Source organism: Lissotriton vulgaris, unplaced genomic scaffold, assembly GCF_964263255.1.
Source record: "Lissotriton vulgaris unplaced genomic scaffold, aLisVul1.2 SCAFFOLD_1053, whole genome shotgun sequence".
Lineage (NCBI taxonomy): Eukaryota > Metazoa > Chordata > Amphibia > Caudata > Salamandridae > Lissotriton > Lissotriton vulgaris.
In genome coordinates, this window is record NW_028253052.1 from 737,829 (window position 1) to 761,230 (window position 23,402).

Below are 23,402 nucleotides of genomic sequence, written 5' to 3' on the forward strand. Positions count from 1 at the left end.
GTGACAGTGAGCACCGGACATTATTCAAATGGCCCTGCTGAATAGCTCAGCAGGGGCTCAGATCATGGCTGCAGAACTTGGCACCTTCCTGGACCCTGCCAGAGACTCGTTTCACTCCACTGATTAGCGCTCACAGCCAATGAGCCTACCCTGTCATGAGTACCGGTACTCTCCACGGCAGTAGAGAAGTGCCGGTACTCAGAGTGATAAATTTAAGAAGTGCCAGTACTCTGTACCGGTGAGTACCGGCCCATTTAGAGCACTGCTTATACCACCAAGCTGTTAGAAAATGCAGCTATGTCCCAGCTACGGTCAAATGTGAAAACCATAACTATTGGATTATTAAGTCAGTGCCAGCTAGGTTTCAGACTAGGAATGACTTCCAAGATTGTGGTAATTTAGCTGGATGATAAATTAGGAGTAATAGTGAGTTTGTAGTGCTGATGTTGTTAGAGTGATCTGTAGCTTTCGACTCCGCTGACTATCAGCTTCGATTTCACCACCTCTTCAGCCTCTAAATGAGAAGCAAAGTACTATGCTAGATTAAATATTTGATGGAGAACGTAATGCAAATGGTTTAGTTATTCATTTTCACCTCTAGCTCATCCCAGACTATTGTAGATGCTTCAAGGATCTGTACTTGCCCCACTTTTGTGTAATAGTTATCTTTGCCAATTATCTGATCATTTGCATCAGTATGATTAATGTTTTTCACATGCAAAAACAACACTCAGGTCCTCCTCAATATTAAAGATGAATATCGGAGTGCCACGAAATGGTTACCAATGGTTTTGGAAGCCGTCCAAAGAAGGATAGTATAAAACATTTAAAATAATATATTCATCACACATGGAAGTAATGCTAATTGGCCTAAATCCAAATTGCTTGGACTCTACCCTAGGACCTAAATCACTTAGTACTTGTTCTGCTCCAATGCCTATATTTGGATTTGTGGCATGATGCCTGACTTCAGTTTGAATATGGCGAATTAAGTGGTAGCATTCAATAAATCTTGTTAATCTGGGTTTTACCAAGGATTGTAATGTGAAATATCAGGATAGTAAAATTTCCAGTTACCATAATCTGCTACATCTAAAAAGTTTGATCATGTCTGAGAACCTCTATGCCAATTACACTGGTTTTTATACTCTCAGGGGTCATTTCTATAGTTTTTAACTGGGGAGATGTGTTTGAAAGTGTCTGGTCTTCGCTAACTACGAGGAAGAATTATAGTGTTCTCTTCTGAGTATGAAGTGAGTAGACCGTATCGCAATCATGCAGCTGCATTTTGATGTTGATTTATTTTTATTTATTTATATATTTATTTATTTAAAGAGTTTTATATAGCGCTGGCTAGACCCGGAGGTATCAGAGCGCTTTACATGAGAATCAACAATGTATCAGAAAAAGTTCAACAATTACACAATAAATCCTAAAAAAAAAAATTACAAAAAAAAACTGGATGGAAGGAAACGCAAACTGAACCGAATACTGGTTTCCAGGCAGTAAACAAATCATCTTTAAATCAACATCCATTATGCACCTAACCTTTTATTCTCCAAAGCTTTGAGTGACAAATTTTGCAAATATGATCCATGATCCCGCACTTGATGAAGATCCTGATATCTAAACTAAAAAAGGTGAGATGATCGGTCATTCAGGACAACACAAGACTCTATCAGAAACGTTATACCTATAAGAATTTGCATCAAGGTGGTCAATTTCAGATTTTGGGGGCAAAGAACAAAAAGTTGTACTATTCTCACCTTGGCTATTTGCCTGTAGATGTGTTGTTTTTATTTCCAGACTCTCAATAGCAGCAAGTGGACCTTCTAGGGTGAACTACCCTTGAAAATGCCCGTAGTATTAATAGTGGGTGACACCCTTTCTTACCATACAGTTTAGTGAGAGGTGTAAGTTAATTTCTTAGTAAAAAGGAATACGTACCAACACATGAATACAATTAGGACTAGTTGATTACGCTGACATTGGTTGTGTATTAGTTCCTAAAGTAATCACACCAACACAGTAAGACTCTTTCTCACCTTGTAGCATTGGGTTGTGTCAGTTGCGCTTTTGTTTCTAAACAAATTCAAATAATCAGGGTATGCATGCAGTCCTATTGGGTAATTTACAAGAAACCATAAAATATGTAATCCTGATAAAGGCTCACACAAGCACTATAGACTGGAATCTATTTACAGAAAAATCTGATATGTATAATAGTAGAGGACCGGATAAAAAAGTGGACAGAGAGTCCCCGTCATTGCCTAAGTCGTTGGTGAGCAGAAGGGGTCCTCACCTCACGAAAATGTAAGATGCAAGTGGTCAAAGTGTCTATCTGTACCAGTGCACGGACTAGAGAACACCATCTGCTATCATTGAATGACACATTCACTATGCATACCAACCTCAATATCAATACAGCTGATTCAGGGCAGAGTATATACTTAATGGGCAACCTATAGCCTACAGTCTTTCTCGGGTATCCCTGATGCACTTGGAAGAATCAGTTGAACAACCGGTTTCCTGAGAGTTACTGATATGTTCATAATTTGTAAAATGATCAGACTAGAAGTGTAAATATTTTTTTTAAACTGAAAATAAATAGTTTAATACCCGTTATCATTTTACTGAATCAGAAATCAGAATATATTTTATTGTTAAGTTAATTAAAACCATAACAATATGTCAATAATCTCAATTACAAAACACAGTTAAAATATAGCTTAAAAAGATTGCCATTTAAAACAATTTTGTTGTAGTTGTACCGTAAAACTTCAGTTGGGGAGTATAAAAGTCACGATGAATTTACAGTGCATCTATGGGTCATAAATACACAGAGTATACAGGATAGGTAATCAATACAGTACATTTGATATTGGAAAGGAGACAGGTCTTAGTCTCTAAAGTCCCGCTGTAGGTGTCTGCTAGCCGTGCTTAATGCTTTTTCGCAATGAATTACCTTTTTTATTAAATTATAGTTGAGCTGTGGGTCATTTGGATCAAGACATTTTAGTATTGCAGTTCTACAAGAACGAATGTCTCTTATGTTGAATAGTTTCTTCAACAATTTACAACGGTGTAGACTTAGGGCTGGGCAGATACATATTAAATAATAAAATCCTGTGTGGGTGCCACAAAAAGTACATGACTTTGGGCTCTTATATTTCCATCTGGCCTGGTCTTTATAAGACGGCAACATTCCTAGTCATACTGCTAAAAACATAGTCTTTAAGTAAGGAGAAAAGGACAGTCCCATCCATGCATGGGCACGCTTACTTAGCATGGCTTTGTCCTCGGTTAGTGAATGCTTTTTGCAACCTTCTTTAGTATTTGTTGAAGAGAAGTAAATGGTAGATTCCGCTGCCAAAGGTCTGCAATGTTGGTAAGTTTTAAAGATGATTGTAGGTACTCGGTATAGGCGGACTGAGGATCACCTTGTAATGCATTCCAGAGTGCATTATTAATGTCATTTCCTCGGTTACTCCAGATTTTATATCAGATTTTTATTGTTGCATATCTTCTGTATGTTAGTTGCTTTTGCAGACCGAATTCCAACCGGATCTGCGCCGGTGAGGAGATGCGTGGTAAAGAAAATACCATTCGGTTTACCCGCCTTTGGAGGCTGTCCAGGATTGCTGCATCTTTCCCGTGTTGTAATTCACTTACATAAGCTACAGTTGGTAAAAGATTTGCTTTAATGATCTCGAATAATGGAGTGAACAATGGACCTTTTAATCTCTTTGACATCGTACAGAATGCAAATGTTAGGGCGTTTCCCTTTTTTAGTTTGACTTCGTTCTGCTTTTGAAAAGTTAATTTTTTTATCTAAATGTATCCCTAGGACAGGTATTTATAACTACTAACCACTTCCAGTTTTGCGTTGGTGATTGTGAATGGTGATTGATTATGGACGCAACGGCTTATAATGGCTTTTGTTTTTGTGACGTTTATCTCTAAAAAGAGTTAGACTTGGCAAAGTTCCCTAGTTGACTAATTGCTCTTTGCAGGCCAATTCACGTGTAACTTAGGAGCACAATGTCATCAGGATAAGAAAGGTGTTTAATTGGCAGTGTGCCCAAGCGTGGGGGATGCAAGTTGATCTCAACTAGCCTCGGTGATAGGTCGGCCATGAATAAGTTGAATAAATGTGGTGCTGGGGGGGGGGCAACAACATGGATACCTCGCGAACCACGACTACAGCAGTGGCCGGATTAATGGCGACTATGAAGGATGCGGCCTGGGGAGTCGACGACACCAAAAACCGGGCCCGTAGGAACAACCTGCGATTCGTAGGTTTTCCAGGAACCGCAGAACGCTCGGATCCGGGCCAGTTTCTGCTGACCTTCATCAAGAATTCCCTTACATAGACACAATTCTCGTCATGCTTCCTTATAGAAAGGGCGCACAGAAAGCCTGCAGTCCGGCCGCAGCCAGGGGCCCCGTCTCGGCCGCTGATAGCTAGATTCCTGAATTTTCAGGACCGATATCTACTACTCCGAGAGTTCCAGTAGAAGGGCGCGGTCAACTATGAGAATACAAGGGTGATGGTCTTCCCGGACTACTCCAGAGACGTGCAAAAACAACGCTGCACCTTTGACCCAGTAAAGGCGAAACTCCGTGCTCTTGGACTCCAGTATATGCTCCTGTTTCCAGCTAAGCTCAAAGTCATTTTTCAAAACAATACACATTTTTTTTCAGACGCCAGAGGAGGCGTGGTCATGGATAGAAGAACGGCCTCAGTTGAGGCGACCATCACCTCTCTCGCCTGCTGACAAGCGGCCAGGCCCAAGCTGGGAATTGATCAAGGAAAAGAGACAGCGACGAGCGCCCAGGCGCCAGACTCAGATTAAGACTACACCGGGTAGAACCCTGAGACTGAGAGACCAGAAAAATACTATCTCAGATACGGGCGATGATACAGCCCTTGAATGTATGTCGAAAACCTCACAGAGATAAAGTTGTAACAAGGACTCTGATCAAGCTGAAATGCGCAGAACCATGACTGAAGACGCCACACACCTGCTTCTGTAGCAGATCCAACATCTGGAGTCTTCAGGCTCAAACCCTACAGGTGAGAACTCTCAACTGCAGCAATCCAATAATGACGACAAGGAGGAATGATAATTAGGGGCCAGACGCCTTCCAAGAGACGCTGTGGACTTCCAGAGACTTTGGCCTATCTCCAGGAGAAGGGAAGTATACAGTGAACTGTTCGGTTTTTTTTTTGGTTTAAAACTTGGAATATTTACAGGGGTGGGGCAACAGACCCGTTGAGCGATTTGCCAACACCAGTGTTGTCATGTTTACACAATTGGGGTTGGTGGGGGTGCCGTCAGAGTATGGGGAGGGGGGCGTTTTGGACACTGTTAATATTGAGTATTGAAGTGTGCAACTAGGGTAGAGGGGGGCGGGTTTGTTCAAATTGTTTGCATGAATATCGGAGCTGTGCTAAGAGGGCAGTATCTGGGTGTGGTGGGGAACCCAGGGCGGGAACAGGACATCTTGACCTTCCTTTCCAGATGAAGATAGGGGAATATTGGTTTGGGTAATAAAATTAAACGTGGGTTAGTCTCTAAATACTTCAAAGGGATTAAACCAGATGTAATATTCTTGCAGGAAACATCTTTTGGGCCCTAACTGTTCATTTTTAGGTAGGGGGCAATATACCACTTTGGCGCACGCAGTCTTTACCCGTGGCTCCCACGGAGTGGCAATTCATGTCAAGAAGATGCCCCCCTTCCGAGTCACATGAAAATGGGAAGTCCCGAATGGCACTTATGTGGCAGTCCAGGGCATTTGGAATCACACAAGTGGCGGTAGTTCTTTTGCAATCTGGAAACGCCACGCACATAATTGGGGATGACTTCAACGACTTGAGTGACATGCCTTTAGATCGTATAGTAACTCGGCCTGGGTTGCAGGAGGCTACTGCCCTGGCAAAGTTCCAGGCGGCCCTCAGGCTAACGGATCTTTGGAGGCGACACCACCCTTTAGTATGTGCGTATTCATACTTTTCTGGTGCCCATGGGGTGTTTTCTATGTTGGATTACCTGTTTGCCCCGGCTGGGTAGGTGGGCTGTGTAGAAGAAGTGGAATATTTGGCTAGGGGTATTTCGGATCATTCACCGCTCCATTTGCGGGTGGGAAAGCGCAGGGGAGGTCCGGGGGCATTGTGAAGACTGAATGCCTGGCCATTGAAGGATGAAAGGGTGGCTAAAGAAATTAAGGTAGAAACAGAGCTATATTTTACAGAGAACGCTGGTTCAGTGAGATCGGCTGTTACCCAATAGGAAGCGTTAAGGCAGTGCTGCGGAACAGGCCCAGAATACTATTGCATACAAAAAACAGCAGGATACTCAGGAGATCCTTGAAATGGAGCGCAGGTTAGTGGACCTGGAAAACAGTGATTGATTCTCCGACACTAAGGCCCAGATGCATCAAGGTAAAATCCGCTCGCAAAGGGGAAGATTCCCAGAATCTGCCCCTTTGCGACCTGTATTTTTGCATTTGGGATGCATCATCCCAAATGCAAAAATAGCAAATTAAGAATTCGCTAAATTGCGATTACTTGCATTTAAGGAATCTCGCAATTTGCGAGTTGCAATTAAGGAATTTTAAGAATTTGCTATCTTTTGAGCGAGTTCTTCTTGCATAGCATTTTGCTATTACTTATAAGCGATTCCTTATTTTTCGCTAACAAGGAATCGCAAAATGGATGCTTGATGCATCTGGGGGTAAGTGACCACACTATTCGTCAAATTGATGTCACCAAAAGAGAGTATCAGACACTAGTAACAGATGAGGTGCGGGTGCATCAACTCGCACTACAACACCGATTATACGAACCAGGGGATAGAGCAGGTAAACTACTGGCATGACTGGGTAGAAAAGAACAGCAGTCGAGATGGGTGAGGTGTATTAGGGAACAAAACCACATATATACCACACCACAGGACATTGCTTTGTGCTTTTGCCCGTTACTATTCGCACTTTATGCACCCCAGACAACAGCAAGTGAAACAGAAATAGGTCACTACCTTGAAGGGGTGGAACGCCCTAAAATTGGGGATGTGGAGAGAGATAGTCTGGAGAAAAATGTCACATTGACGGAGGTTACAGAGCCCATTAGCCGATTGAAGACCGGGAAAACCCCAGGCCCGAATGGGATCCCGGGAGAGTTTTTCAAGGCACATGGAACTTTATTAGCCCCACATTTACTCACTAAGTTCCAGGCGGCTAAAGCAGAGGGAACACTGCCGAACGACCTAATACTGGCAACCGTGGTGGTGATATCCAAAGGTGGGAAGCTACCAGACCAGTGTGGGTCATACCGCCCCATCACGTTGTTAAATGTTGAGACCAAAACACTGGTCACCATTCTAGCAACACGTCTCCTGACTGTTATTGGTGCATGCAGATCAGTTGGGCTTTATGCCAAAGCGAGCTACAAGATACAATCTGGGGTGGGTGGCTAACTGGATGGATGCGGTCCGTAACCGAGAAGAGCCCCATCTGCTCCTGTCACTAGATGCCGAGAAGGCGTTTGACACCATCCACTGGCTGTTTATGAGTTGTGTATTGGAAAAATTCGGATTTGGTAGAGACTGGATCGCATTATTATACACGAATCCTGAAGCTAGGGTTCGGGTGAATGGCGCTCTCTCAAACACATGGCCAATACACAGAGAGACTAGGCAGGGGTGACCCCTCTCCCCCCTATTATTTGCCCTTATACTTGAACCTCTTGCCTGTATCATTCGAACTACGCTGAGACTGGGGGGCTTCGTGGACGAAGCCCACCGGCTGGAAGAAGAAGGCATATCGTTATATGCGGATGACATTCTGTTATATGTGTCGAATTCCAGGGAGACTCTCCCCCAAATCTTGCAACTTTTTGAGGAATATAGGAGCTAGGCGGGATATAGAATAAACTGGAGTAAATCCACTTTGTGCCCGATAGGTGGCACGGTGGAGCAGCAGATGTACCCTAGTTGTTTGTGATGGTCGACGGAGGGCTTTATGTATCTGGGTCTGTATGTCACTACGGATGTAGCAACTAGGCTGGCGCGTAACCTCCGGGTGGTCTCAAATTTTCAGGAAGATGTTGAAAGGTGGCGGAGACTCCCACTGACAATAATGGGTCGGGCGGCGATGTACAAAATGATTACACTTCCCCAGTTATTATATGTGTTGCAGAATACTTATAACAAAATACCGGAGTCCCTGTTCAAAAGCATAGATAACGAATTGCGACTGCTCCTCTGGGATGGGGCCCGCCCACGTATTGCACTGCAAACACTATAGATAATTCAGTATAACGGAGGGCTGGCCCTTCCAGATATTAAAGCATATTATAGGACTTCTCATCTCATTGTCATAAACGAATGGGTTCATGCGTCTGGGGAGCACCCAACATATAGATTGGAAAGAGAGCAGTTTAGGCAACATACACACCTACACTATATATACGAAGGCTGATGGGGCAGTCAACTGCAGGCAACCCAGAGACTGTTGGAGGCTTGGCTAGGAGCAGAAAGGCAGATGCACTGGGATCAAAAGCTGACCAGGGAAGGAAACAGATTAAAAGAGATTGGGAAGCTTAGAGGCTTTAGGCAATAGGAGCTGATTGGGAAAGTGGAAGATGTCCTGGAAAAAGGGGAACTAGCCTCCTTCCGCACACTCCAGACCAGATACCAACTCCACGACACTCAAGCATATGAATATCTCCGTCTGAAACACTCGTGGTCGGCAGAGGGACTGGATGAGGAGGCAATACCAGAATATGCCCCGCTGGAGGGTCGTCTCCTGCAGGAGGAGATCCCGGCTAAAGCAATCTCATATACATATAGGACGCTAATTAATAACATGCCGGACAAACTAAGTGCCCTCCGAGCCAAGTGAGAAAAAACAACAGGGAACTTGGATGATTTAGACTGGGAGGCAGCCCTTATGCATCAACGAGAAGTACCAATTAAGCTGCGATTGCATCTTATTCAATATAAGATACTTCATCGGGTCTACTTTGACAGGGCAAGATTACAGAAAATAGGACGAGCTCCGAATCCCAAGTGCCTCAGATGTATTACCGGAATTGGAACTTTTATACATACCCTATGGGAATGCACTAACATTCAAAGGTACTGTGGTAAAATAGTGGCCGAGCTTAATATTATACTAGATGCACAACTGGAAATGGAGCCTAGATTTCTCCTCTTAGGAATTCCCCCAGAAGTAGACATCCCGAGGCCTACATTCATTTTGGTAAACCTGGGGTTGGTTGTGGCCAGACGAGATGTAGCTAGATATTGGGGGGCCCCCGAAAATACCCACTCTGAAAGAATGGAGAGCAAGTCTTGATTTGTATATTGTGCCAGAACAAGTTACGTATAAAGCCTGGGGTTGTCCACGAAAATGTAGTAAAATATGGGCGCTGTGGATAGAGTATTACAATCTGGAAGTGGAAGGGGACGAGGAATATCGGGACTCACAACGGGGAAGGCCTCAGGAGACATGTTGAATATTGTATTGTTTATCCCATTGTGGGTGCCTGAATGCACTATAGAGATCGCTGAATGTTCCTATTACGCCCAAAGGGCTCAAACTAAACCGTGGGTCCAACAGCTGACGAGTTTCTGTTCCGATAGATACCTCATTATGCCACTCTGGAGGAAAATTCGTAATGCACGGTGTATTCATGCTTTGTTTTTTGTTTTGTATTATGATAAAAATAAAATACAAATATATATATATATTTTTTTTTAAAGACTAAGAATGTGGTGCTAGGGCACAGCCTTGCTTTAGACCCTCACTTGTGTAGATTTTTATGGTGAGCCTCTTACCATCGGCTATTTTAACTCGCATCCATGTGTCAGTGTATAGTTCCATTATTGATCTTAGTATTGCTTCCGGAAGGCCCCACTGCTTCAACTTGTGCCACAAAATGCTACTGCTGACTTGATCCAATGCAGCTTTAAAATCAATGAAGCATAGATATTCTTTAACTGTCATAGGCTTTTCTCTGCCATTAGACCTAGAGCGAGGATATTCGTGATGGTGCCAGTGCCCCGACGGAAGCCAGACTGGTTAATGGGAATTATTTTGTTGCTCTCAGACCAGCTAATTAAATATGCCAAAATCAGTGAGGCTTAATATTTTGCTACACAATCTATTAAGGCAATCAGTTGATAATTGGCTGGATAAGTTCGCTCCCCACCTTTGTAAACTGGATTTATTATTGAACCTCTCCAGCTCTCCGGGAGGTAGTTCGTAGTGCCAACAATGCAGAACAGGCGGGACAACCTGGCCACCCAGAAGTTGGGATCTTGCTTGTAGATTGCTTGGGGTATGCTGTATGAGCCTGGTGCCCCGTCTAGTCTGCCCATAGCTAAGACCTTGGAGATTTGTTCTTCAGAGTATAGTATGAATGATTCGTCTATGGCCAAATTGCCCTTTGGGATTCTTCCTGATGCTTTGGAGAGCATGGCAATTGTGTTGATCTGTTTTTGTGAGCCTGCTGGTGGTATATGGGCTGCTGGGGTTAGTCTTGACACCATTGTTTGCATTTTGGACCTTAGCTAAAGGAGGGTTTAGCGTTTCCGGTACCGCAATCTCTCTCTCGGGTGCAGTTGAGAATGTGGTGATTAGGTGTTGTGTCCAAGCTGGTTCTGTTACACAGGCCGTGTTTATTACTTTTGACATTCTTGCAAGGGAGTTTACTTGATCCTGAAAAGCTCTAGGGTTTGATCGTTTAGCTTTGTATAATAGTTTCAACCAGAAGTTGTCCCAATGTGTTCTTTTGTCCTCCTACATTTGATTTTTGTACTGCTTCTTATTTTTTCCCATGTCGCTGTAGGTGTGTTGTGTCCCCCTGTGGACCTGATGGCGCCTCTTAATTCTTTCATTACATTTCTAGCTGCTTGACTAAGGAATCAGTGTTGGTCGATCTTCGTACTGCGTTGCGATTTTGCTGTTGTAGCTTCCTGGGAGAGGTTTGTTAAAAAGGTGGCCCAGGATTCTATTGTCAAACTGTTTTGTGACACTTGGGTTGCTATCAGTTCCTTAGCCCTCAAGGCTATTTGGGGGAGTGTGCTACTTGTCCATCGTAATCGTTTAAGGTTTATTGTTGTTGTAGACCCAACCTCTGCTGGTGCTTTACTGTACCTTGGAAACGATGTTGCTAGTTAAAGATGTTGGCACAAATGATCGATCTCAGTGGTGTATATAATCGGAAAAAAATGTATTTGCGCTAACAGCGGTAGGGTGACTATTGTGTAGTCTATAATGGAGCTTGCTTTGGGACCATCTATCCTGTGCCGCTCTACCATTTAGTACTTGTATCCCTAAGCTTTCAAGATCTGTCACCAATTGCTGCCCACTGGAATCAGACCGTTTAAAGGTAGAATTGACTTGCGTTTGTACGGCACAGATTGCATTCACTGCAGTTATGATGTCTTCCTCTGGGGTGTATATTACATTTGAATTAAAGTCTCCTGTTGGTATTATTTCCCACTTTGGTTGTTCAAACCGAAGTTCTGCTATTGTAGCAATTAGTGTTTTGAATAACTCTTTTTTGATCTTTTGTTTGGGGTGTATGTAGAGATTAATGAGGATGATGGTACTTACAGCACGGTTGGGACCCAAGTCCATTTTTATTATTTGCATATCCGTTCTTGTGGCAGGCAGGTGGACAGATGTGATGTTTAAAGTTGTGGAAATGTAAAGGGCAGGGCCGCCCTTCGGTCTGCTATACTGCTGGGTTCTTGTGGCATTTACGTGATGAACAATGCACCAGCGGACCTCGACTGGGGCTGTTAGCCATGTTTCTTGGAGGACAACTATTTCATTTCTCGTTAGGCGTATTGTCCTCCAGGTTACTCTTTGCACCTGCTACATTCCATGACAAGATGTTTATTGGCAGGTTCACTGATGTGCTTCGTGTCATTGCGGGTCATTCTCTACGTGGATCTAGTCTTGTTTTGCAGGGTCCTGTGTGTGTTGTGTCTTGTGGTTGTGATGTTTGTGCCATGCTACCCTCTTTACCTCTCACACTTCGTTGTACTGAATGAACTGGCTTTACACTGGAATGATTGGGCTTGGATTTGTACAGATGGAGAAAGGGTAGGGGGTAACGTTGTTTTGTGGGAGTAGACCGAGATATACCCAAGCATCAAACTGTGGGGCAGCTTTTAGGATAGCTGAAACTATATCTTCCATCTTCCAGGTTGGGAGTGTTTTTTCCCTTCCATTGTTCTCCTCCTGTTTGATGAACTCTATTGCTGACAAGTGGGGGGGCGGAGCTTGCCGGCTACTGTGATGGCCGCCTAAACCCAGAGCTCCGCCTCGTTGGCAGCATTATCTTGCATAATCCTGCATCAGCAACTGTTTTTACTTGATCAAAATACCCCCCAAGACTGAAGACGGTGTGGCAGTTCAGCTACGGCCAGGCATTTGCTCCGTGCGGGCGGGAATCTGCTGCTCGCAGCCGTGGCTGATCGGCGGAGTGGTGGGCCGTGGAGCCGCGTCCTGGGGTGTTGGACGTGCCAGGGCGCGTCGCGGTACGTGCGACCCCTTGCGCCCGGGAGAGCCGGGAGTTCATCTGGCGGCCGCACTCGCAGCGAGCACCCCCTCTTCTTGCCCCCACAGTTGAGGTGAGAGGCCTGGCGACATCCCCCTCCCCTCTCTCTACCTACCGTGGCGGATTAGCGGTGGGGGGGTGAGGAGCCAGCTGCGTCCCGTTGACAGAGGGCTGCCTCGAGGCCCAAGGCTACCTCCCGGGGCCCTGGAGATGTGACGCGGCGCCCCCCGGCAACAAGCACGGGCAGCACAGCGCCGCGAAGCTCATCGGCCGCAACGGTGGCAGCGCCATCACCCATACCAAGGCAGGAGAACTAAGGGCGACACTTGGGAGCGACCCCATCGTGGGAGGTCGGGCCTGCGGCCCACGTGCATAGGGCCTAGATGGAGGCCTCTGGAGCAGCCCAGGGACAGCGCTGCCATAGCCCTTGTTGTAGCGTCGACGCGGTGGACCTCCCACCGGTTCAGAAAGCTCACTTGAGGAGGCGGAGAGAGGTCCCTGTTGCGGACCCGGCGGACTACTGACCCCAGGGATTGCTGCCTGTGCCCCCACCCTTCCTACTTGTGGCACAGGACTAGGCAGTACCGAGCTGGCTGACTTCACCTGCACTCCCCAGCTGGCGTTGTGACTGGGGTTGATTGTGAGGGCTGCGGTGGGACCAACGAGTGAGCCACCAGGGTTGCTGGGCGGACGGTGACAAGAGAAGTGAGCCCTGAGCCCTTGACGCTGAACGGCTACCGCGAGGACTTCACTTATTATTCACTTGTACACTGCAGAGTATCTATGAGGATATAGTCTGAAGGGGGTCCGCGGAAGGCACTTCCAACTAACAAAGTGGGATACCAGCGGCGCCTGGCTCGGTACTACAAGATGGGGCGGGGAGACAAGACACAGAGCAAACTCTCCTTTGATCAACGGCGCTCCAAGTCACAGGACGCCGGGGGCGCGGAGGGGGGCGCCACGCGGGACGGCGATGACGCTGCAGGAAGCACAGACATTAAAAGCATGCTTCTGGCAATTGAAAAAGGCCTCCAGAACAGCATGACGTCCTTAGGCTCGAAGCTGGACGCCCTCACCTACAGAATGGACAGAATGGCGGATCGGATTGACAAGCACGCAGAACGGCTCGATATGTCCGAGAGACGGCTGACTGAGGTCGAGGAGGCGCAAACGGAACTTGACACTGGCCATAAAAAGATTGAAAAACTGATGCAAGCCTTGCAAGACAAAACAGAGGATTTAGAGGCTCAATCCCGCCGCTGCAACCTACGAATAACGGGTCTTCCAGAAACGACCCAGACTGGCAATATGGAGAGATTTGTCAAAAAACTCCTGATCACCCTTCTCGGAGAGGAGACATTCTCCCTGATGTTCGTGGTGGAGCGTGCTCATCGCTCCCTGGGCCCGCACCCACGCCCTGGCCCTCCCCCATCCCATCATAGCCAAGTTACTAAATTACAGGGACAGAGATGCAGCCCTACGACAAGCCAGGGACAAGAAATCGCTGCAATACGAGGGTTCGGAGATCTCTCTCCCGACTTCACTGCTAGAGTGCAAGAAGCTCGCAAACACTTTGCCCCGGTCAAGCGTCAGCTTCGGGATCTAGGTCTGGACTACGCAATGCTGTACCCAGCAAAACTACATGTCAACCGACAGGGGCAATCCCACTTCTTCACAGACCCAAGAGCCTTGCAGCAAGCCTTAAAAGGTTGGTCAAGAGAACGCCGTGGAGATCCAAGAGGGCCGACGGACGGGGAGATGGGCAGCAGCCAGCTGGATGTACAGGAGTTACTGACCCCTTCCTGTTAGTGCCAAGTGGAGGTATGGCGCAAGTGCTGCGGTATGCAGCGAGGACATACCTGATGGACTGCCTGGATGTATGTGTTCTTGCTGGGTGGATTGCGGGGGGGGGGGGGTAACAGGGGAACTGATTGCCTGCTTTGGGTACTCTGAAATGCGGCACAGCGTAGCTATGATTGCCAGGCTCCATGGCTACTGGTCATTAACAATAGCCCCGAGGACATGGACTCAAGATTGTCGCAGTAGTATTGATTAGCCAGTCTACGGCCGGGGGGTATACTTGCATAGGTACGTTTTTTTCAGGATTACTAGACTCGCTACAAGTTTTGCATAACCAATATCTTACTGATGCACATTATACGGTATAACGGGCGGTTTATGGTGGGTCACCAGTTAGTGCGCGTTTGCACTCTTTGTTGGTGGTGCGGCAACCTCGGCCCCCGCGCACGTTGCACCAATATGACTCTTCGGAGATCATAAAGCTTGGGGATCGGGACGGGGCGAGGGAGGGTGGTGGTGTACTCTGCAAGGCCTTGTTGGGGGTGGTCTGTTGTGGGTGGGGGGCGGGAATGTTCTTCTCTTTGGTTCGAATTTTGGGGAGATGGGGGGTGTTATTTCGCAATTTGCACACACAGTCCACTGCAGGCGAGTACGGTTCCCAAGCCTTCACACAGTATAGAATGAGTGGCAATGGCGAGTATGGCTGAGCCAGATAGAACTGGCCCGACTGCCCCGATTTGTGTGCTCACATGGAATGTTAGAGGGCTCAACGACTACCGCAAGCTGCAGAAGGTGCTTCGCTACCTCCAGCGGCAACATGTAGATTATTCGGCCTACTATGATATTCACACCAGAATCGATTACTGGTTGGCGTCTTCTTCCCTGATAGGACGGATTAGGGATTGCAAGGTCCTTCCGCGCACGTTGTCGGATCACTCACCACTCTTATTAGTTTTAGATTCCCATTCGCAGGCAATTCCCCCATTCACTTGGCGTTTCCCACCGTACTCGTTACTTGACCCACTGTTCAGAGGGGAGCTAGCAAAAGCAAAAGGCGTCTTTTTTTAGGCCAATGTGGGCTCTGTGGACAGCTTCCAATCTGTGTGGGAGGCCTTCAAGGTTTACATACGCGGCATCGGCATATCCAAACACTCGGGTGTACTCAAATCCATCAGACACAGGCTGCCGGAGCTAGAGCGACAACTAGCGATATTGGAGGAGCGTAAAATTAAGACACCCTGATACCAATGTGGTCGAAGAGATAAAGTCCCTTCAGGCTGAATACAATGAGGAAGCAGATAGGGAGGTCAAGCACATGGGAAAGTACGCGACGGCACGGACCTACGGAGAGGGGGAGAGGCCCAGCTCCGTCCTAGCTAGAATACTTAAGGGGAGCAGGGGAAAACCGCAGGTTACAGGGTTAAAGGCGCCCGACGGTTCGGTCCTCACAGATGATACAGATATAACACAAATGTTCAGAAGCTTCTATGCTGACTTGTATTCCTCCATGATGCGGAGCCCTCACTGATGAAACTATGGATTACCTGGAACACATATACCTGCCTACGCTCACCGCCACACACAGGGAATTCCTGATGCTTCCCATAGAGAAGGATGAAATAATTGAGGCTCTGGCGAGCATGCGGCCGGGTAGTGCTCCTGGGGCAGATGGCCTTACCGTGGGCTTCTATAAAGCTTTTAAGGATAAACTGATCCCACACCTCTCCACGCTGTTTGATGACATCTGTGTGGAGGGTAGCATGCCACTTTCCATGAGGGAGGCGCTATTAGTCACGATTCTTAAACCTGGCAAGCCACATGATGAGTGCGGCTCCTACAGGCCCCTTTCCCTACTTAACGTCGATACCAAGCTCTCTGAAATGAGCAAGATTCTGGAGCTTGAGCTGCCTCTGGACCCTGCGCTTGCACTGCTCGGCTACCCCCTCGGGGCTGCTGCGGTTGCAGTTGGCAGGCTGACAGACATGGGGATGCTTATGGCTAAGCGTGTGGTGGCACTATGTTGGATGAGAGGGCCACTGCCTACAACTAAGCGCTAGGCGCACGGTATGCTTTACTGCTTCACGCAAACTGAACACAATAGTGAGTTGCTGCCCCCTACAAGTCGCCCAAAAAATTTCTGGGGACTGTATCAAAAGCACATTAGCAGCAGTGCTGCAGAGGGCGAATCTGCAGAGGCGCGCGACGACGGCGCTCCGGACAGCACAGGGCTGGATACACTAACGGTTCACTTAGGGTGGCGCTTGGTGGTTGCAAAGTGGGAATGTCGGGGTCTGGACTATGTTTCCCTAGTGCTGAACTGGGGCTGATACACTTGCTCCCGGTGCTGGGCCCTATAACGGTGGGTTTGGAGGGGTGTGTGTCTGGGTCGGGTGGGGGCGGAGTTTGCTTGGCAAGGTTCAACTGCTACTTTTAGGTATTCAGCTTGCTTTTAGACATTGTTCTGGGGTACTTGGCGCCTACCCGCTAACGGGAAGCCAGATGCTTAGCTGAGTATGGGTTTTCCGAAGGGACAGTAGTAATAGGTAGCTGGATTGTGGTACTGTGTGTGCTCAATTGGAGGGGGTGGGGGGATTGTTGTTCGTATTAATTGTATGTTTCTAATCTTTGGGGACATTTTTTCCTACGAAATAGGGGCGTTATGGCAGGGAGGGATGGTGGTTAAATCACGAGTTTGTAAACATAATCTTCATGGTTGCTATGACCCTTTACTCATTCACATGTGGAATATGCTGAACGCCCTGAGTGCGCATATACCTGATCTGCCGCCGGACCCCAGGGTTGTCGGCTGAAGGGCTGTGTTATTCTTGAGGTACTGAGTCTAATCTTTAAGCTGCCGGCCCCTGGGTTGTAGGCACATTACAGTGTCATTATCTGCGAATGTCAATAAAGGTTTTGGAAACTAAAAAAAAAAAAAAAAAAAAAAAACTATTGCTGACAAGGCAGTTGATGAAGTTGATGATAGGTGCTTGAGTGTTGTGATGCCTCCCATTAGGCTCAGGACATTTCCTCTGTTTAAATAGTCTTGTGGTCCTTGTGATGTGTAGTGTGGCGTTAATAGTATCCGGTTGTTTAAATTTTGTATAGGGGTATTGATCTGTGAGTGAGATGTAGATGCTGGACTAAGGCTTTGATTTCCAGGCCGCCCATTTTGATCTTTGCCTCTCTTTTTCGCGTTGTAGGTTCATTTTTATCAGTACCTGGTCGCTTGGTTCTCTGCCAAGTTGGTGGCCTCTCTGTAATATAATATCTTGTTCTCCTCTACAGGGGTTGATTGTCTCAATATGGGAATGTGAGACAAGAACTGGACTTTTGTAAGTGCGACAATCCACTTGTGTGTTATTAACTGCTGTTTGGCAGGGATTTGTCAAGCCATTATCGTTTTTGTTTGATGTGTCCTCCGTTGTATTTATATTACTCGTGGGTGCAATGATCTTCTGTCTAAGGGCTTTGTTACTTCTGTCTGAGCTATGTTTGGCAGAGGCCCCCTACCTGAAGACCTCTCTGTAGTTTTTTTAAGCCATTTGGTCCAGATAATTCTCCTGATGATACACCTGACATCTCCAATGTCACCAATTGATCGTGGCAGTATTTCTCTCCTTCCTCTTTATGGCCTCAACTGGGTATGGTGGCAGTTAGTGACCGGTTCTTTTCCTCATTAAATTTAAAGATTGGTTAAATTCCATTTACCTGTTGGTCTATTGCCTTATTATTGTGAAGGTGTTTTCTGGCCTTCCAAGCACGTTTCTTCTGTCTTTTAGTTAGAGGTGGAGAAAGTGTATTTGAGTGTTCCGTCATGGAATTTGTTTGCCCGTCCGTTAAGCTTCGGTGCACGTCATTCTGAGTAACAGGTGAGAGTGGTTGTGGTTCTGTAACAGATGCCTTGTCGTCTGTTCCCAGTGAGGTTTTCCATTTGTCAGTTGCTGAGAAATTGTTACTACGAGTTTTTGGCGAGGCTGAGGGGTTTGATGTTTTTTCCCATTTGGTGAGTCACTCTGCTTGCATTCCTTTAAAATATTTGTTAGAATGGTTGATAGTTCACTTAATTGTTCCACTACTGGGCAACATGCCCCATTGATTATCAGATCCGAGGAAGGTGTGTCGAGCTTGGTGTTTATACCGGAGATATAATCTGCTATGATGTTCATCAGATTGATTTGAAAATTAAGTTTGTCTGACTACATATTGAGGGCACTAACTGAAGTTTGCAAGGTTTTCATTAAAGAGGTGTGCAGGTGTGAGACAAATTCCAATTTTACGTTGGACTTATCGGATTCATAATTTCTTCCTGTTGGTTGTTGATTAGTGGTCAAAAGCCTCTGTTCATTTTAATCCATTGTGAACCCGGCAGATTTGGCCAAAGTGTCTCTGTATATGGTGTTGTCCTTTCTGGACTGCTGGTCGTAATTTGTTTTATTTTTATTTTTGCTGAACTTGTGATGTCATTGTTCAATTGCTCGGGCGAACTTGGTATTTCTATTCTTGATTGTTGACGTTCTACCAGTTGAGGTGTCACTTTATTACTGCCTTGTGCATTGGCTAGATTCCTGATGATAATTCCTGTTGCCTGCATTAAACCGGTGTTGTTTGTTACTGAGGGTGGCTCTTTGCTGTCTTTGTCAGATTTGCCCTCCTGTTTGGTCTGCTGAACATTAATTGTTTTATTTTTATTGATATTATTATTTGCTAAACTTATTACGTTGTTTATTGGCCACTCAAGCAAACTTGATATTTTTACTATTGTTTGTTGATGTTCCTCCTGTTGGAATGTTGGTTGATTACTAGATTTAGCTGGGTTCTTGGTGGTAATTCCTATTGTTTGTATTATGTCTGTGTCGTTTTGTTATTGAGAGAGACTCCATCTAGAGGTCAATAAGATTTTCTGTGTTATTGGATGACTTCCTGCGTATTGTTGATAGCTGATTGTTGCCATGGAGTGGAATGGTCATTGGATTTATCTGCGTTACAGATGGCTTCCAGGCTATTATCTGTCCTATATCAAACCTGGACATGCAATGGGCTGCAATGTTCGTGTGGACTTGAGCTTGGGTGGCTTGCCTTGTACTGCTGAATCTGTATAACTTTACGGCCTCTGGTTGTGTGTCCGTTACCGTAGAATATGAGTTTCTGGTGCTGCATGAAATTGTATCCTTTGCTATTGCTATTGATGTGTGCCTCGCACTGTCCTTTAAGTCTTCATCCTGTGCGGAGGCTAATTTGTGCAGAGTTTGGGAAGTCCTATGATTTTGTCTGGTGAATAAATGATGAGTGACTTGTACATATATTTTGGTCCTGATGAATGTCTAAGAACTCCTTTTGGAGTCTACGAAAGGTAGAAACATGTTGACCTTTGAGTTGGTATATCTGTTTAGAACCCCCCTTCCTCTGCTTTTTTAATCCTATCCAAGAACACTGCTGAATAAAATTATTTGAGCCCTAGTTTTAACTTTCCTTGCACTTTTCACTGCACTCTGTCCCTCACTCACCGGCATCCCTTCTGCCTTAAAACACCTCAGCTCCTCCTCACACCACCACACTAGGTGGGGAGCTGTAGCCCACATCTGGGACCATCTGGCCCGATGTGCGGAGGGAGCCCAATGATGAAGCATGTCACCCTTGTGTGAGTGAGGGTTCTTGTCTGTAAGGAGATATCTTTCCCACATATACATCACACTAACCCCATTACTAGCAAAACATATCTTTAGTAAGTCGCTAGATTTAGATAGGGAGTGATATGTTCTTTGTCGCTCTCCCTTGGATCCTACGTGTGGTATTATTGTTGATTAAATGGCTGCTGATGGGTCCTGCAAAAGCGTAAATTTCCCAGTGCGATTCATTGATCCACAAATGGCATATGTTGGTGATATTAGTGTTTCTCCAGAATTTTGAGATGGTTTCAGCGAACATCCCTGGGGGACTTGATGCCTTTTAGTTTTTGCTTCTGCCATGGTTTTTTTGTGTTGGTTGTAATGGTTGCTTCCTAGTCCTGCCTAATCTCATTTTCCTGGTATAAAGTGGTAGCTAGGTAGCAAATTAATTAAACTGTGTTTGTGAAACTGGGCTGTTCTTGTTGCCTCTTTAGGTCGAGACTATTATATCCCGCAAGGGATAAATAGACGAGAGTATAGTGGGCAAACCAAGGTCTTAAACCATTGCGGATTTCGGACAGTTCGTGTGGTGCACTCGTGCGGAATGCGCGTCCACATCAAAGCCATCAGCCTCCCTCCCACAGGCATCTGTTGATTCCCCAGCGTGTGCAGTGCACACTCGCCCTTACTTCACCTCCCCCCTAATTATTACATCCCGCTTTCACTTTCACGGCCGCAAGGCCGTGAGCTTCACTTCAAAGGGGCCGCCAATGCTTTCAGCACTTCTCTTCCCCGCAACCAGCATTCAACCCCCACCTTTTAGTAAAAAAAAATTGCAGCTTTGCCAAGCTCTCTACTATTTCCAATGTTCCAGGTTTTACAAGTTTTGCCTCTTTTCACTTGCCGCTTTTCTCTGGATCACACATTGGTTTACTGGTTTCCCTGGCCTCCTTAGTGCCAGTCCGCCAGCTCCCACGTCTGCCTCTACCTCATCCTGCGCCGCCCTGGAAGATTCTGCTTCACCTTCCACGTCCCGAGCCTGCTCCGTCACTGCGTTCCGATCCAACTCTCTGCTCTGCACTGCCGTTTCACCGTACTGCACTGCCGTGTAACCGCTTCACCATCCCCCGGTAGGTTTGCTTCACTATACTTCGGTTTTGTTCTTCTACTGCTTTGTGCAGCTTTTAGGAAAAAAAGCCTCTCTTTTGCTTTTGGAACTTCCTGCTGTCTGCGACTTAAATGTGCACCCTGCTCATTTTTTGACAGTGTGTGATGCTTTACACAATAGTGTTTCATTTTATTTAGAGGCTATTTGCGGGGCTGGGCGGTACAAGTTTTGAAAAAGAGGAAGAAAAGGATTTACTATTTAAACATTTACGCTAAAATCTGTGCTTAGCATAGTGTGTTGCAGACTGGTATTTTGCTGCTTATGTCTTTACATCCAGATATACAATACAACAAAAACATTACACCTATTTATTTTATTTTATTTAATGCGATTTTATATAGCGCAAACATTACCCGAGAACGAACCAGGACTATTGGCTTTGTCAATGGTTGTTAGTTGCGCCGCGCACCACTCTCGGGCTCACCTCCTGCTCCCCCTTTCACAATGCGCGTGCATCCCCCCACCCCTCCCATTTGTTTTCTATTCGCCTCCCGCACCCATGCGGTCTCTTAGGCTCTGCGCGCACAGCCATGTTGTTTTTTCAGTAATTGAAAAGAACACTTTTCGTAGCCACAGTAGGGATAGCCGTGGCACAGAGCAGCATACCGGGTCCCGGGATGAAGACATGCAGGCATGAGAGCCACTGTTTTATGTTTTTTTTTTAAACATCACACATCTCCAATAGAAGTGCTTAACAGCTGGGCACTTACCGCACCATCTAATGCTCATGACACCAATGGAGCATCTGTTAAACCTTGCAAGGTGAAACACCAATGCTCAGAAGTTAGATCGTTGTTTTAAACATTTACGCTAAAATCTGGGCTTAGCATAGTGTGCTGCGGACTGGTATTTTGCTGCTTATGTCTTTACATCCATATATACAATACAACAACTAACATTACACCTACAACGAACAAGAACTATTGGCTTTGTCAATGGTTGTTAGTTGCGCCTCGCACCACTCTCGGGCTCACCTCCTGCTCCCCCTTTCACAATGCGCGTGCACTCCCCCCACCCCTCCCTTTTGTTCTCTATTCGCCTCCCGCACCCATGCGGTCTCTTGGGCTCTGCGGGCACAGCCATGTTTTTCAGTAATTGAAAAGAACACTTTTTGTAGCCACAGTAGGTATAGCCGTGGCACAGAGCAGCATACTGTGTCCTGGAAGACATTGCAGGCATAACTTAACGTATGCTTTTGTAATTTCTTCACTTGTAATTTTCTCCTCATGTATCAGTTATGTTCCTATTGTGAAGCGCTCTGACACCTTCGGGTAAAGTCAGCGCTATATAAAACACATAAAATAAACAAATAAATAAATAAGTAAAGAGCCACTGTTTTATGTTTCTTTTAAAAACATCACGCATCTCCAATAGAAGTGCTCCAACAGTCGGGCACTTACTGCACCATCACTCAGCACCTCCACAGCATCACTCAGCACCGCCACAGCACCACCACAGCATCACTCAGCACCACCACAGCACCACTCAGCACCAACACAGTACCACTCAGCACCACCACAGCATCACTCAGCACCACCACAGCACCCCTCAGCACCACAACAGCATCACTCAGGCCCGCCACAGCATCACTCAGCCCCACCACAGCACCACTCAGCACCACCACAGCATCACTCAGCACCACCACAGCACCACTCAGCACCAGAACAGCACCACTCAGCGCCACCACAGCATCACTCAGCACCACCACAGCATCACTCAGCACCACCTCAGCACCACTCAGCACCACTCAGCACCACCACAGTATCACTCAGCACCACCACAGCATCACTCAGCACCACCACAGCACCACTCAGCACCACCTCAGCACCACTCAGCACCACTCAGCACCACCACAGTATCACTCAGCATCACCACAGCACCACTCAGCACCACCACAGCATCACTCAGTACCACCACAGCACCCCTCAGCACCACCACAGCATCACTCAGCCCCACCACAGCATCACTCAGCCCCACCACAGCATCACTCAGCACTACCACAGCACCACTCAGCACCACCACAGCATCACTCAGCACCACCAGAGCACCACTCAGCACCGGAACAGCACCACTCAGCACCAGAACAGCACCACTCAGCACCACCACAACATCACTCAGCACCACCACAGCACCACTCAGCACCACTCAGCACCACCACTCAGCACCACCACAGCACCACTCAGCACCACCACAGCATCACTTAGCACCACCACAGCATCACTCAGCACCACCACAGCACCACTCAGCA

The 23,402-nt window shown here is 46.5% G+C and overlaps 1 non-coding gene across 1 annotated transcript; it reads left to right on the forward strand.

Annotated features, from left to right (window-relative positions):
* The first annotated feature begins 1,136 nt into the window (after positions 1-1,136).
* On the forward strand, positions 1,137-1,358 carry LOC147661179 (small nucleolar RNA U3). Its single transcript, XR_015306015.1, has one exon. It is a non-coding gene; the product is annotated as a small nucleolar RNA U3 (small nucleolar RNA).
* Positions 1,359-23,402: the final 22,044 nt, after the last annotated feature.